Source organism: Pinus tabuliformis, chromosome 2_1 (genome assembly GCF_031772625.1).
Source record: "Pinus tabuliformis cultivar Carrire ecotype Pingquan chromosome 2_1, CPIR1, whole genome shotgun sequence".
Classification (NCBI taxonomy): Eukaryota; Viridiplantae; Streptophyta; class Pinopsida; order Pinales; family Pinaceae; genus Pinus; species Pinus tabuliformis.
This window is the reverse complement of record NC_142299.1, coordinates 733,557,864-733,571,672: the sequence shown is the minus strand read 5'-3', so window position 1 is coordinate 733,571,672 and position 13,809 is coordinate 733,557,864.

Sequence of the window (13,809 nt, the reverse complement as noted above, 5' to 3'; positions counted from 1 at the left end):
TTGCTTTATCTGTAAGAAAGAAGGACACTTTGCTCGCAAATGTCCCAAGAGTTCCTCTAACAAGTTGAAAGCCTGTTTTGATTTAGAAGAATTTGCAGACGACTGGTCAGTTGTTGATTCTGATGATGAAGTTTCAGATGTATATATTTTGACTGATGCTTCTCTTTCTGATACTGAGTCTCTGCCTGATGTTAGTAATAAAATGAATCTTGCTTATCAAGATTCTGATATTGAGTCCGAAGTTTATGAAGATGATCACTATAGTGATGATAGTGATTCTGAAGTTTTTGAAGAAGATGATACAGAAGAGTTTTCTGATACTCTTTCTGATTCAACTGTTGTCACTCAGAATTTTGTGCCAAATTTACTTTCAGTTACACCACAGCCAATTCAGAATTCTTTATGTCCCTATCCTAAGACAGTTGCATCTTCTCCCTCATCACTTCCTAAACCTAGTTCTGCTGAGGAACAAGCTTTTCTGAAAAAGATAGTAAGAACTAGTGATATGTTGTATATTCCTGTTGAAGTTCAAGTTCGTGGTGAATGGATTTCTGTTGATGCTTTTATTGATACTGGTGGCTCCAATAATCTAGCTCGACCATCTCTTTTTAAAGGATTATGGAAGCCTTTACAGCATATTATTTGATCAGAAACCATTGGTGGATCTGTTAATCTGACTCATTATGTTGATAATGTTTCAATGAAACTTGGGGGGGTTATTATTAAGATCTCAGCTATACAGCATTTTGATAACTCAGCAAGTTTATTTCTGGGAATGCCCTTTATCAATTCTGTCTTGCCTGTTACAATAAGCAATGATAAAATTATCTGTAACATCAAGAAGAAAGCAGTCTCAGTCCCCAGGTTAAATATGGCTAATTCTGAAGCCAGAAGAGATCCGAGTCAAAAAAAAGGTAGGATTAAAGAAGCAACCCAAAAAGAAGAAAGAATCTCATGATTGGGAAGAAGTGCTAAAAATTTATGAAGCTAAAGCTCAACCTACCCAAAAGGCCAATAGGGATCCTAATTGGTCTCCTGAACAGATTCAGATATATGAGGATTTGTTAAAATGTTGCTCAAATAATCCTCAAGCTTTTTGGACAACTCAAAGCCCAAAACAAGACATTATAACTCTGCATGATAATGGAGTAACTGGCAAATTGATTCCATGTACTCCAGATGAAGAAAAAGAAATGCGAAAACAGATTCAAGAACTGCTAGATCTTAATCTGATAGAAGTCAGTGAATCTCATTATTCTTGTTCTGCATTTCTAGTTCGTAATCATTCTGAGATTGTTCGTGGTAAAGATAGGATGGTCATCAATTATAAGCCGCTCAATGCTATAACTAAAAGCTTTAATTATCCTATGCCTCGACAAGAAACAATTATGCAGAAAATTCATGGCAGTAAGATATTCAGCAAATTTGATATGAAATCAGGATATTATCAGATTCAAATTGCAGAAGAAGATCGTCCCAAAACTGCATTTACATGTCCTGCTGGTTTCTATCAATGGCGAGTTGTTCCGTTTGGTTTAAAAAATGCTCCTGCATTCTTTCAGCGTCGAATGGATCATATTTTTGGTTCATACGATTTCATCGTTGTATATATTGATGATATACTTGTTTTTAGTTCAGATCTTGATTCTCATTTGCAGCATCTTCACATCTTTCTTGAAGAAGCCAGAAATCATGGTTTAGTATTATCTGAAAAGAAAATGGTCTTATTTCAAGATCATATTGATTTTCTGGGCATCACGGTCAACCAAGGTAAAATTCAGATGCAGCCTCATGTTTTACATCAATTATCTGAATTTCCTGATCAATTAAAAGATAAGCCGATGATTCAGAGATTCTTCGGAATTCTTAATTATATTCATAAATATATTCCCAATCTTTCTGAGAAAACTTCTCCAATTCGAGAATTTATTAATGGTGGTTGGTCTGATAAAGCTACTCAAGCAGTTCAGTTGTTGAAACAAGAATGTCAGACATAACCTACCTTAAAACCGCCTGGAAATGGATTTTTAATTCTACAAACTGATGCATCCGATAATTTTTGGGCAGCAACTCTTTTTGAAAAAAGGGTAGAACGAGAAGATATTGAAGAAGTTCTTTGCGCTTATGCTTCAGGTGAATTCTCTCAACATCAGAAAGGTTATTTCCCTGCTAAAAAAGAAACTCTTGCGATTTTCAATGGTATTCAGAAGTTTGAAATTTATTTGGCACCTTCGAAGTTCTTAATTAGAACTGATTCTATGAATTTCAAGTATTTCTTAAATGCCAAGATTTCTCAGCAATTGGCTCGTGGGAGATTATTAGCATGGCAAATGTGGTTTCAGATGTATGAATTTGATGTTGAATGGATTCCTGGTAATTCAAATTACTTACCAGATGCTTTAACCAGAGAAATGAATAAGGTTCATGTACATAGTCAGAGCCTTTTCACTATTGCAGGATCAAGTCCAGCTAATGATTCTTTTGAAACTTTTGTACAGCGTTTTAAGATTTTAGAATATTTGTTATCTGATGTCACTGATCAAATCAAGAAGATAATTGGTCTCAGATTACGCAGAAATCAGTGGATCCAAAGATGCCAAGCTTGGCAGCATAAAAATGTTGGCGTCTTTCTCAATTTGAATGAAGAATTGGTAAAGGTTTATCCTCTACCTAATTTACAGGTCAAGCTCTATTTTTTACAGATGGATGACACTTGGCTCAGTCATTATACTCCAGAGATGATTCAAGTCTTGAAAACTCTTAATTATTATGAGATTATTGGTGCAATTGAGTTTTCTATCTCTGTATATATTTCTTCAAAAATGTTCGAACTGGCGGAAGTAAATCTGAATGGTTTAGTTGAACGTTTTTTGAAATCCCTCAAAATTCCAGATTTGTTTGAAGAAATTGAAGCAGCATATCTCCAGCAAAATACAGAAGCTTTTGTAAATACTGACTCTTTTCCTCAATATGAGTTCTTTCAACCTTTTGCTGATTGGGAGATGAGAAATGGCAGGTGTCAAAAGAAAATTCAAGTCAGAGCTTCTCAATGTGTATTGAGAACCTTGCAGTATTTAAGAACATTTACAGAACCTTGGGATTATCAGAATATGGAATTCCGTAATGCAATTGAACCGAATCCTTTTGCACAGCTTTACGGAAAGGATAGTATTGTGAAATCTACATTAGCAGAAGATCCAGATCAGATTAAAAAGATTTCATTATGGCTTCAAGATTTTCATTCTTTAAAACTACCGGAGAAACTATCACTAATAAAAACCCTAGAACTTCTGCAAGGGAAAAAAAGCGTATTTCGATTAATAGTTAACCAGAAGGCAGTCATTACTATTAATGTATACTCTTGTTCATGGTCTGAAGATGCGGTTTGTTTAATCAATTTACTCCTATCTAATCGTGTCTGTTCTTCAATGGTTTTTGAAATAGGATGGCAAGAACAAGGAAATCTTAGTCATCAGTGTAAATTATGGGTTCAATCCAGCATTGAACAGTCTGTAAGTATGTTTCAGATTTTTAAGTGGGAATTATTAGATGGGGTTGAACTGGCTGTACAGTCTTTGCCAGATTTTAGAAATAGCAAGAAGGATAATTTCCTTGGAATTGAAATAGACCCCTTTGCATATGTAAATCGATGGAATAAAGATGATTATCTCTTTCCATCAAAAAGTTTAAAGAAGTCTGCAGATTCGATCAGATTTACCTATGATACAGGTCAGAGTTCACATGCTCCTCAAAAGGAAGATTCCTCCATTACAATCCACGATCCAAAAGGAAAAGCTAAAGTCGATAGCGAAAAAGAAACGGTGTATGTGGATGTATATCAAGATGCTCAGCAACAACATGACCCCACTTGGGAAAAAGAATATCTATCGTGGCTTACATCTTCTTGGAAAGATCCTCAAGACACTTTATCTCATCTGACGTACCATTGGGATAGAAAAAAGACTCCATCCGATTCCGAAATGGGATATGATAGTGACCGAAGTCCGAAAGGCTCTTGGTAAAGATAAGAAAGAATCTTTTTTCAGCAATGTGACACTGTTGGTTACATGTTGTGACTCGAATCTTTGTACAAAAGAAAAGTTGAGTAGACACCGTCAGTGGAATAAAGATACTGACAGGACCCTCAATTATTTCTACTTTTATGTCATGTCTTAGGTCAGCTAGATTCGATTTTTAGGTTATTTAAGAGTGAACTCTCTTTGTAAATGATCATCGTGAGTTGTGAGTTGTGAGTTGTGAGTGAGTGTGTGTGTAATCAAACAGAGCTCATATCCTCTGAGTTTCTATGGTGTGTAATCTTTACTTTGAATAATATTGAAGCCTGCTGGGCCGCCAGTCTGAGGACTGTTCTTTTTTAAGAGCATCGTTTGTGAGATAGTAAGGCGCGTTGGAGAAGCGACAGGAGTTCGCGTTAGTCCGTGCAAATCTCTGGTTGATGTGTTGAAAAGATTCGCAGAAGGCGTTCGCTTCAAGTGTTCCAAGTAAGTTCCAAGACCATCCATTATTGAGAGTTCCCTCTTAAATAACCTAAAAATTGAATCTAGCTGACCTAAGACATGACATAAAAGTAGAAATAATTGAGGGTCCTGTCAGTATCTTTATTCCACTGACGGTGTCTACTCAACTTTTCTTTTGTACAAAGATTCGAGTCACAACATGTAACCAACAGTGTCACATTGCTGACAAAAGATTCTTTCTTATCTTTACCAAGAGCCTTTCGGACTTCAGTCACTATCATATCTCATTTCGGAATCGGATGGAGTCTTTGTTCTATCCCAATGGTACGTCAGATGAGATAAAGTGTCTTGAGGATCTTTCCAAGAAGATGTAAGCCACGATAGATATTCTTTTTCCCAAGTGGGGTCATGTTGTTGCTGAGCATCTTGATATACATCCACATACACCGTTTCTTTTTCGCTATCGACTTTAGCTTTTCCTTTTGGATCGTGGATTGTAATGGAGGAATCTTCCTTTTGAGGAGCATGTGAACTCTGACCTGTATCATAGGTAAATCTGATCGAATCTGCAGACTTCTTTAAACTTTTTGATGGAAAGAGATAATCATCTTTATTCCATCGATTTACATATGCAAAGGGGTCTATTTCAATTCCAAGGAAATTATCCTTCTTGCTATTTCTAAAATTTGGCAAAGACTGTACAGCCAGTTCAACCCCATCTAATAATTCCCACTTAAAAATATGAAACATACTTACAGACTGTTCAATGCTGGATTGAACCCATAATTTACACTGATGACTAAGATTTCCTTGTTCTTGCCATCCTATTTCAAAAACCATTGAAGAACAGACACGATTAGATAGGAGTAAATTGATTAAACAAACCGCATCTTCAGACCATGAACAAGAGTATACATTAATAGTAATGACTGACTTCTGGTTAACTATTAATCGAAATACGCTTGTTTTCCCTTGCAGAAGTTCTAGGGTTTTTATCAGTGATAGTTTCTCCGGTAGTTTTAAAGAATGAAAATCTTGAAGCCATAATGAAATCTTTTTAATCTGATCTGGATCTTCTGCTAATGTAGATTTCACAATACTATCCTTTCCGTAAAGCTGTGCAAAAGGATTCGGTTCAATTGCATTACGGAATTCCATATTCTGATAATCCCAAGGTTCTGTAAATGTTCTTAAATACTGCAAGGTTCTCAATACACATTGAGAAGCTCTGACTTGAATTTTCTTTTGACACCTGCCATTTCTCATCTCCCAATCAGCAAAAGGTTGAAAGAACTCATATTGAGGGAAAGAGTCAGTATTTACAAAAGCTTCTGTATTTTGCTGGAGATATGCTGCTTCAATTTCTTCAAACAAAACTGGAATTTTGAGGGATTTCAAAAAACGTTCAACTAAACCATTCAGATTTACTTCTGCCAGTTCTAACATTTTTGAAGAAATATATACAGAGATAGAAAACTCAATTGCACCAATAATCTGATAATAATTAAGAGTTTTCAAGACTTGAATCATCTCTGGAGTATAATGACTGAGCCAAGTGTCATCCATCTGTAAAAAATAGAGCTTGACCTGTAAATTAGGTAGAGGATAAACCTTTACCAATTCTTCATTCAAATTGAGAAAGACGCCAACATTTTTATGCTGCCAAGCTTGGCATCTTTGGATCCACTGATTTCTGCGTAATCTGAGACCAATTATCTTCTTGATTTGATCAGTGACATCAGATAACAAATATTCTAAAATCTTAAAACGATGTACAAAAGTTTCAAAAGAATCATTAGCTGGACTTGATCCTGCAATAGTGAAAAGGCTCTGACTATGTACATGAACCTTATTCATTTCTCTGGTTAAAGCATCTGGTAAGTAATTTGAATTACCAGGAATCCATTCAACATCAAATTCATACATCTGAAACCACATTTGCCATGCTAATAATCTCCCACGAGCCAATTGCTGAGAAATCTTGGCATTTAAGAAATACTTGAAATTCATAGAATCAGTTCTAATTAAGAACTTCGAAGGTGCCAAATAAATTTCAAACTTCTGAATACCATTGAAAATCGCAAGAGTTTCTTTTTCAGCAGGGAAATAACCTTTCTGATGTTGAGAGAATTCACCTGAAGCATAAGCGCAAAGAACTTCTTCAATATCTTCTCCTTCTACCCTTTTTTCAAAAAGAATTGCTGCCCAAAAATTATCGGATGCATCAGTTTGTAGAATTAAAAATTCATTTCCAGGCGGTTTTAAGGTAGGTAATGTCTGACATTCTTGTTTCAACAACTGAACTACTTGAGTAGCTTTATCAGACCAACCACCATTAATAAATTCTCGAATTGGAGAAGTTTTCTCAGAAAGATTGGGAATATATTTATGAATATAATTAAGAATTCCCAAGAATCTCTGAATCATCGGCTTATCTTTTAATTGATCAGGAAATTCAGATAATTTCTGTAAAACATGAGGCTGCATCTGAATTTTACCTTGGTTGACCGTGATGCCCAGAAAATCAATATGATCTTGAAATAAGACCATTTTCTTTTCAGATAATACTAAACCATGATTTCTGGCTTCTTCAAGAAAGATGTGAAGATGCTGCAAATGAGAATCAAGATCTGAACTAAAAACAAGTATATCATCAATATATACAACGATGAAATCGTATGAACCAAAAATATGATCCATTCGACGCTGAAAGAATGCAGGAGCATTTTTAAGACCAAACGGAACAACTCGCCATTGATAGAAACTAGCAGGACATGTAAATGCAGTTTTGGGACGATCTTCTTCTGCAATTTGAATCTGATAATATCCTGATTTCATATCAAATTTGCTGAATATTTTACTGCCATGAATTTTCTGCATAATTGTTTCTTGTCGAGGCATAGGATAATTAAAGCTTTTGGTTATGGCATTGAGAGGCTTATAATTGATAACCATTCTATCTTTACCACGAACAATTTCAGAATGATTGCGAACTAGAAATGCAGAACAAGAATAATGAGATTCACTGACTTCAATCAATTTAAGGTCTAGCAATTCTTGTATCTGTTTTCGCATTTCTTTTTCTTCATCTGGAGTACAAGGTATCAATTTTCCAGTTACTCCATTATCATGCAGAGTTATAATTTCTTGTTTTGGGCTTTGATTTGTCCAAAAAGCTTGAGGATTATTTGAGCAACATTTTAACAAATCCTCATATATCTGAATCTGTTCAGGAGACCAATTAGGATCCCTATTGGCCTTTTGGGTAGGTTGAGCTTTAGCTTCATAAATTTTTAGCACTTCTTCCCAATCATGAGATTCTTTCTTCTCTTTGGGTTGCTTCTTTAATCCTACCTTTTTCTGACTCGGATCTCTTCTGGCTTCAGAATTAGCCATATTTAACCTGGGGACTGAGACTGCTTTCTTCTTGATGTTACAGATAATTTTATCATTGCTTATTGTAACAGGCAAGACAGAATTGATAAAGGGCATTCCCAGAAATAAACTTGCTGAGTTATCAAAATGCTGTATAGCTGAGATCTTAATAATAACCCCCCCAAGTTTCATTGAAACATTATCAACATAATGAGTCAGATTAACAGATCCACCAATGGTTTCTGATCGAATAATATGATGTAAAGGCTTCCATAATCCTTTAAAAAGAGATGGTCGAGCTAGATTATTGGAGCCACCAGTATCAATAAAAGCATCAACAGAAATCCATTCACCACAAACTTGAACTTCAACAGGAATATACAACATATCACTAGTTCTTACTATCTTTTTCAGAAAAGCTTGTTCCTCAGCAGAACTAGGTTTAGGAAGTGATGAGGGAGAAGATGCAACTGTCTTAGGATAGGGACATAAAGAATTCTGAATTGGCTGTGGTGTAACTGAAAGTAAATTTGGCACAGAATTCTGAGTGACAACAGTTGAATCAGAAAGAGTATCAGAAAACTCTTCTGTATCATCTTCTTCAAAAACTTCAGAATCACTATCATCACTATAGTGATCATCTTCATAAACTTCGGACTCAATATCAGAATCTTGATAAGCAAGATTCATTTTATTACTAACATCAGGCAGAGACTCAGTATCAGAAAGAGAAGCATCAGTCAAAATATATACATCTGAAACTTCATCATCAGAATCAACAACTGACCAGTCGTCTGCAAATTCTTCTAAATCAAAACAGGCTTTCAACTTGTTAGAGGAACTCTTGGGACATTTGCGAGCAAAGTATCCTTCTTGCTTACAGATAAAGCAAGCATTATCTTTCTTCTGTTGTTTCCTCTTTTTCACATATCTAAATTTTCTGAATGGTCGTTTAGGATTGACAACTCGCTTGGGTCTGTATTTACCATATCTTTTTGATTTCATTTTCTTGAAAGGAGTCCAGGGTAACACAGAACGACACACATTCAAATTAGGAGAGATATCATGAACTTGTTTCTGCCAACACAAGTATTTAACTTTCTCTTGGCATCTAAATAAAAGATCTATCCATTAGATTTGCTCTATCTTTTTGCCTTGAATCTCTAGATCTTTCATTATCATGTCTCCTATATTTCCCGGTAACTTAGAAAGAAAAGAAATCTTCTGGGTATGATCATTGACAAGATTAGCTTTATATATCTTACCCATGTATTCAGATCCAAATTGATCTAAATCTTTCAGATCGATTAACTGCATGCGGGTCAGATCTGTGATGATTGTCTTTTTCTCATCTTGTGGTTCGGGAACAAATTGAGTTAACAATAAAACTTCTAATGTAGCTAAGCCTAAGGCTGCCACATTGTTTCTTTCTTCTTGAGAAGCGCCCATCCACCAATCCCAAACAATTCCAGCCATACGTTTCTCCGCCAGCAAGAAAATGGAAAAATTATCCAATTTTGACACAACTTGCATTTGATATAAAGCGCCTATCCAAATACGGATAGATTCTGCTGGATTAGATGACTTATCTAAATCTAGAACATATCCAGAGGAATTAGTATGAAAGAGATCTTCTTCTACTCTTGGATATTTAGGTTCTTTATGCAGATTTGCTTTCTGCAGGGATGGCATAATAAACGATGGAAATAAAGTTGCAGCATTTTCTATAGTAGCCAATTCACCTTTGTTCTTATATAAACTTGAAAATTTTGGAATTGCAGTTTTAGTACTTAATTGGCTATTACTAGATTCAGCAAAATCAGCTGCTTCTTCTTGGGAATCACTGGTTTCCCATTTAGGAGGAATTTCCATTGTTTTCACAAACTTTGGAGGCTGTTCTTCTCATTTCTTTTTCTGTCTTCTTCTTTTCTCTTTCTCTTCTCTTCGCTGCTGTTCAGCGGATTGTTCATCATGAAGAAGTTTAAGATTGGCTAAAATCAAATCACTTTGAGAACCCAAATCATCTAAAACATCTTCAGCATGTGCACACCATGTGGTTAAGTAATTCCCAATCTGATAAGTTTGATCTAAATCATTTGTATTTTGGGAATTGTGTTCTATCAACGGAGCACAATCTGCTCTGGTAGGTGGCTGACGAGAAGAGGAGGAATTAGTACAGAACTTTGTTCTAGGAGGCCATTTGCCACCTTTCACAAATCTATGATTGGCATATTGCCATTCTTCAACTGGAGCAAAAGAAGTACGCATACGATGCATTTTATTTACAGTGGGTAGAAATGGTTTATACTCAGGTTTATACAACTCATTAGGTGAGAGAGACGGTTCACCTAAACTTTCTTCTTCTGGAATAGTAGCAGGAACTTGACTACTTGAAGGAACTTCATTTGGAATGATAGGAAACACATATCTCTTTGGCTTAGAGACAGGTCGAGGAATTACTGGTCTTGGAGGAATCAACTTTACTTGTCCATTATCAATAGTTACTCTTTTCATTTTTGATTGAGGTTGCTTAGTATCAACTATTGATTTATATTGGAAGTACCAGTTTCCAGGTAACTCAGTAGGGTCATACAGAACACCTTCAACTTGAGCATTAGACAAACCAACAGTAACACAATCCTTTAATACAGGCTGTTTAAGTTTAGGATGTGCAGTATTAGTCAATTGGAAAGAAGCTTGTCCAATTATAGACAGGTATTCACTTTCTTCAGCCATGGTTAACCCTTGAACTCTAGATAACAATTTCCAACAATCTTTAAGATGGACATCATTCAAACTAATAGCATAGTCTGGATATATTGTTCCATATTGACAACCAGTAGCAAGGTTTCCTTGAATAGTACCAATCCTAGCATGCTCATAATTTTGATGACGGGTATCAAACAGTTCAGCAATACAGGGAGTATTAATTCCATGACGAAACAGTGGAGCTAATCCAATCCTTATCCCCCCAAAATGAAGAAAGTGAATACCTGTCTATAATTGGACAAGCTTCTTTCCAATTGACTAATACTGCACATCCTAAACTTAAACAGCCTGTATTAAAGGATTGTGTTACTGTTGGTTTGTCTAATGCTCAAGTTGAAGGTGTTCTGTATGACCCTACTGAGTTACCTGGAAACTGGTACTTCCAATATAAATCAATAGTTGATACTAAGCAACCTCAATCAAAAATGAAAAGAGTAACTATTGATAATGGACAAGTAAAGCTGATTCCTCCAAGACCAGTAATTCCTCGACCTGTCTCTAAGCCAAAGAGATATGTGTTTCCTATCTGTAAGCAAGAAGGACACTTTGCTCGCAAATGTCCCAAGAGTTCCTCTAACAAGTTGAAAGCCTGTTTTGAATTAGAAGAATTTGCAGATGACTGGTCAGTTGTTGATTCTGATGATGAAGTTTCAGATGTATATATTTTGACTGATGCTTCTCTTTCTGATACCGAGTCTCTGCCTGATGTTAGTAATAAAATGAATCTTGCTTATCAAGATTCTGATATTGAGTCCGAAGTTTATGAAGATGATCACTATAGTGATGATAGTGATTCTGAAGTTTTTGAAGAAGATGATACAGAAGAGTTTTCTGATACTCTTTCTGATTCAACTGTTGTCACTCAGAATTTTGTGCCAAGTTTACTTTCAGTTACACCACAGCCAATTCAGAATTCTTTATGTCCCTATCCTAAGACAGTTGCATCTTCTCCCTCATCACTTCCTAAACCTAGTTCTGCTGAGGAACAAGCTTTTCTGAAAAAGATAGTAAGAACTAGTGATATGTTGTATATTCCTGTTGAAGTTCAAGTTCGTGGTGAATGGATTTCTGTTGATGCTTTTATTGATACTGGTGGCTCCAATAATCTAGCTCGACCATCTCTTTTTAAAGGATTATGGAAGCCTTTACAGCATATTATTCGATCAGAAACCATTGGTGGATCTGTTAATCTGACTCATTATGTTGATAATGTTTCAATGAAACTTGGGGGGGTTATTATTAAGATCTCAGCTATACAGCATTTTGATAACTCAACAAGTTTATTTCTGGGAATGCCTTTTATCAATTCTGTCTTGCCTGTTACAATAAGCAATGATAAAATTATCTGTAACATCAAGAAGAAAGCAGTCTCAGTCCCCAGGTTAAATATGGCTAATTCTGAAGCCAGAAGAGATCCGAGTCAGAAAAAAGGTAGGATTAAAGAAGCAACCCAAAGAGAAGAAAGAATCTCATGATTGGGAAGAATTGCTAAAAATTTATGAAGCTAAAGCTCAACCTACCCAAAAGGCCAATAGGGATCCTAATTGGTCTCCTGAACAGATTCAGATATATGAGGATTTGTTAAAATGTTGCTCAAATGATCCTCAAGCTTTTTGGACAACTCAAAGCCCAAAACAAGAAATTATAACTCTGCATGATAATGGAGTAACTGGAAAATTGATACCTTGTACTCCAGATGAAGAAAAAGAAATGCGAAAACAGATACAAGAATTGCTAGACCTTAAATTGATTGAAGTCAGTGAATCTCATTATTCTTGTTCTGCATTTCTAGTTCGCAATCATTCTGAAATTGTTCGTGGTAAAGATAGAATGGTTATCAATTATAAGCCTCTCAATGCCATAACCAAAAGCTTTAATTATCCTATGCCTCGACAAGAAACAATTATGCAGAAAATTCATGGCAGTAAAATATTCAGCAAATTTGATATGAAATCAGGATATTATCAGATTCAAATTGCAGAAGAAGATCGTCCCAAAACTGCATTTACATGTCCTGCTGGTTTCTATCAATGGCGAGTTGTTCCGTTTGGTCTTAAAAATGCTCCTGCATTTTTTCAGCGTCGAATGGATCATATTTTTGGTTCATACGATTTCATCGTTGTATATATTGATGATATACTTGTTTTTAGTCCAGATCTTGATTCTCATTTGCAGCATCTTCACATCTTTCTTGAAGAAGCCAGAAATCATGGTTTAGTATTATCTGAAAAGAAAATGGTCTTATTTCAAGATCATATTGATTTTCTGGGCATCATGGTCAACCAAGGTAAAATTCAGATGCAGCCTCATGTTTTACAGAAATTATCTGAATTTCCTGATCAATTAAAAGATAAGCCGATGATTCAGAGATTCTTGGGAATTCTTAATTATATTCATAAATATATTCCCAATCTTTCTGAGAAAACTTCTCCAATTCGAGAATTTATTAATGGTGGTTGGTCTGATAAAGCTACTCAAGCAGTTCAGTTGTTGAAACAAGAATGTCAGACATTACCTACCTTAAAACCGCCTGGAAATGGATTTTTAATTCTACAAACTGATGCATCCGATAATTTTTGGGCAGCAACTCTTTTTGAAAAAAGGGTAGAAGGAGAAGATATTGAAGAAGTTCTTTGCGCTTATGCTTCAGGTGAATTCTCTCAACATCAGAAAGGTTATTTCCCTGCTGAAAAAGAAACTCTTGCGATTTTCAATGGTATTCAGAAGTTTGAAATTTATTTGGCACCTTCGAAGTTCTTAATTAGAACTGATTCTATGAATTTCAAGTATTTCTTAAATGCCAAGATTTCTCAGCAATTGGCTCGTGTGAGATTATTAGCATGGCAAATGTGGTTTCAGATGTATGAATTTGATGTTGAATGGATTCCTGGTAATTCAAATTACTTACCAGATGCTTTAACCAGAGAAATGAATAAGGTTCATGTACATAGTCAGAGCCTTTTCACTATTGCAGGATCAAGTCCAGCTACTGATTCTTTTGAAACTTTTGTACAGTGTTTTAAGATTTTAGAATATTTGTTATCTGATGTTACTGATCAAATCAAGAAGATAATTGGTCTCAGCTTACGCAGAAATCAGTGGATCCAAAGATGCCAAGCTTGGCAGCATAAAAATGTTGGCGTCTTTCTCAATTTGAATGAAGAATTGGTAAAGGTTTATCCTCTAC